The sequence below is a fragment of the Carlito syrichta genome, unplaced genomic scaffold (assembly GCF_000164805.1).
Source record: "Carlito syrichta isolate Samal-C Ts95f unplaced genomic scaffold, Tarsius_syrichta-2.0.1 Scaffold89967, whole genome shotgun sequence".
NCBI lineage: Eukaryota > Metazoa > Chordata > Mammalia > Primates > Tarsiidae > Carlito > Carlito syrichta.
In genome coordinates, this window is record NW_007034063.1 from 31444 (window position 1) to 35128 (window position 3685).

The 3685-nt window shown below is 49.2% G+C and overlaps 1 protein-coding gene across 1 annotated transcript in view; it reads right to left on the reverse strand.

Annotated features, from left to right (window-relative positions):
* SIPA1L3 (signal induced proliferation associated 1 like 3) overlaps window positions 1-3685 on the reverse strand; it is a 125380-nt gene that overhangs the window by 6283 nt on the left and 115412 nt on the right. The gene's annotated exons all lie outside the window — the stretch shown is intronic.

Consider the following 3685-nt stretch of genomic DNA (forward strand, 5'->3'; position numbering starts at 1 on the left):
CGCTGCCCAGGCGGGTCTCGAACCCGCGGGATCAGGCAATCCATTCACCTCAGCCTCCCACAGGCGTGGGATTACAGGCTGAGCCACCGAGCCCGGCTCCAATCGCACTTTTGATAGGTCCCATAGGCATTTAGGACGGGTTCTTGACCAACACCCTAACCGAATAAATACACAAAACAAGAACACAAACAAGCCCCGTCCCGATTCTGATCAAGTCTTTAGATTCAATGACCAGTTCATACAAAACACAAGGGACAGAGAAACAAGTGAAATGACAGCGTGAGGGAGCAGCCAACTGAATTCAGAGCCGGCATGTTCTCAGCGTAAATGACCTGGTTTGGTCAACAAAAAAATGGAATCAAAAAGGGGCCAAAAGCAGATGGGTTGACGCCGGGTCCACAGGGACTCATTATGCTGCTTGCTCTCCTCTGAGAAGGCTGGTAGGATTTCACAAGCAGAAAGGAGGGAGATGGGGAGCATCATGCATATTGAAGAGAGGCAAGAAGCCACACAGGGCTGCCAGTTAAAGTGAAGGCTCCCGGGCCCACCCTGGACACGTGACTTGCTGGGGTGCTGGCAACGCCGGCATTTTCAAACGTGACTGTTAGACCATCTTTCTGTAATGGTGAGAGCTGGCAGCCACCCCGATGCCCTCACAGCGGTGGGTTCGGTGGACCACGGACAGCCAGACAATGGAAGCCTGGGGGCGTTAAGAACAAGGTGTCCGTGGGCCGCGTGGCAAGGCGGCACCGCCGGGGCAGGGCAGGGTGGAGGGCGCGCCCGAGAGCCCCAGCAGCTCCCTGGGCCCAACCTCTTCCATTTCTGTGCTTCGAGAACAGCGCGGCAAAAACCTGAATCCTCACCCCTAGGGCCACCTGCTGTGGACATTTTGCCACATGTACTTTTTCTCTCTCTCTTTGTCTGTGTGTATTTTCTCCCCTTTGAGAGTACACTGCCGACATCATGGTACTTTCCCTCTGTCCACATCATTGCACACTGCCAGAAAACGGGCTGCTCTCCTATATAATCACAGCACCGTTATCACACTCAAGACATCTGACAACTATACAATATTAACGAATACACAGTCATCGTCAAGTTTTCTCCAGTGCTCTAAATAATAACCTTTACAGCTGTTTTTTCTACCTTGGATTTCATGTCTATTTTCTTCGACTAGATATCTATATATACACATATTTTAAAAGCTCGGCTTTTTTTTTTCTTTTTGAGACAGGGTCTTGCTGTGTTGCCCAGGCCGGAGTGCAGTGGGTATTCCCAGGTATGATCCTACTACTGAACAGCACAGGAGTTTTAACCTGTTCCTTTTCTGACCTGGACCAGTTTAACCCCCGTCAGGCAACCTGGGATCCCCTGCTCTCTGGAGGTCACCATATTGATGCCAAACTTAGTGTGGACCCTGTAGACACAGTACACTACCGCCCAGAGGCTCAAGTGATCCTCCTGTGTCAGCCTCCCAAGTAGCTGGGACTACAGGAACACACCACTCTGCTCGGCTGACAATATGTTTATAGAGAACAATTTCAAACCTGTCCCAAAGCAGAGAACATCTTGTGGCAAGTCCTTAGGAACCCACCCCAGTTTCAATGATTTTCAATGTACAGTTGATTTGGTTTCCTCCCTTTGTTTTTTTTTTTTGAGTTGGAGTCTCACTCTGTCACCCAGACTGGAGTGCAGTGGCTGCACTCAACCTGCTGGGTTCCGGCGATCCTTCTGCCTCAGCTTTCCAAGTAGCTGGAACTATAGGTACGTGCTATCATGCCTGGCTAATTTTTGATTTATTGTAGAGATGAGGTCTCGCCAAGTTGCCCAGGTGGGTCTCGAATAGGCAATCCACTCACCTCAGCCTCCCAAAGCGCGGGGATTACAGGTTTAGTGTGGACCCTGTAGACACAGGGGGTCTGGATTCAGATTCTATTTTGGGGGATTCAGATTCTATTTTGGGGGATTACAGGCTGAGCCACCGAGCCTGGCTTATTTTGTTTTTTTTTTTTGAGTTGGAGTCTCACTCAATCGCCCAGACTGGAAGGCAGTGGCACGCTCACGGCCACTCCAGCCTCAACCTGCTGGACTCAGGTGATCCTTCTGCCTCAGCCTCCTATGTAGCTGGAACTATAGGCATGTGCCACCACATGATTTATTGTAGAGAGGAGGTCTCACCAAGTTGCCCAGGCTGGTCTCGAACCCTGGGCTCAGGCAGTTCTCTTGCCTTGGCTTCCAAAGTACTGGGATTACAAGCATGAGCCACCTTGCCTGGCCTTGACTTTTTAACAACAGCTTCCTGAGGCTTAAATGACATGCAATATACCCACCCACATGTTATAGGCGAACAGGCTGGTAAGCTCTGCTATGTACATACCCTGTGCAGTCATCACCATACTAAGATAATGAAAGTGTTTAGCCCGTGCAAAAGGTGCCTGTGCCCTTCCTCACTTGTAAAAACTTCCTATTTAGAAAGAATTTTGGATCTGTGGAAGAGCTGCAAAGATAATACAGAGAATTCCACAGCCCTTCACCCAGCATCCTCCGATGACAACATCTCACATAGCCAAGGCACCACGAACAAACCCAAGAAGCTGACACCGGTGCAAAACCAGTGGCCAGGTGACAGACTACCCAGATTTCACAACTCATGTTCTTTGTCATCAGAGGGTCTACTCAGACTCCCCAGCACACTGAGTTGCTACATCTCCTCGGTCTCCTTCCTTCTGTGGCAATATCTCCATTTTTCCTTGTATTTCATGACCTTAACACTTTTGAATGTTCTGGTCAGACTTGGTAGAATGTCTCTCAATGTGGGTTTGTCTCATGTTTTCACAGATTTGGGGAAGAATACCAGAGAGATGATGTGTCCTCAGGGCATCACCCCAGGACCCAAGGCATTGATGTGCCTTGTGGCTGCTCATGTGATCTCCAAGTTTCTCTACTGTGAAGTTACCGTGGTTCCCTCTTCTCACACTCGATTTGTTAGAAGCAGGTCACCAAGTGCCAACATCTCCCAGAAGAGGAGAACTAAGCTCCATCTCCCAGAGGGACAAGTGTGAAAGATTTTTGTGGACTGCTACAAAAATACCTAAGTATTTTGGGGTAGATACTTTGAGGCTATATAAATAATCTGCTTCTACTTAAAAAGTTTTTCTACGAATTTTGGCAACCATCAGATGTATTGCCTACAATGATTATTAATATATTTTTTTTGAATTGGAGTCTTACTCTGTCATCCAGGTTGGAGTGCAGTGGCACGCTCACGGCCACCCCAGCGTCAACCTGCTGGCTTCAGCGATCCTTCCGCCTCAGCCTTCCAAGTAGCCTGAACTACAGGTGTGCGGTACCACGCCTGGCTAGTTTTTTTGATTTATTGTAGAGATGAGGTCTCGCCAAGTTGTCCTGACTGGTCTCAAACCTGCAGGCTCAGGTAATCCATTCACCTTGGCCTCTCAAAGTGCTGGGATTACAGGCTGAACCACCGAGTTCGGTGGTGGTGTTCTAATGGTGATTTCCTATTTCCCTCAATCCTTCTAAATTTATCACTGAAATTGTTCTATAAGGATGAGTTGTCGGCCGGGGTCGGTGGCTCAGCCTGTAATCCCAGCACTTTGGGAGGCCGAGGTGAGTGGATTGCCTGAGCCCGCGGGTTCGGGACCCACCTGGGCAACTTGGCGAGACA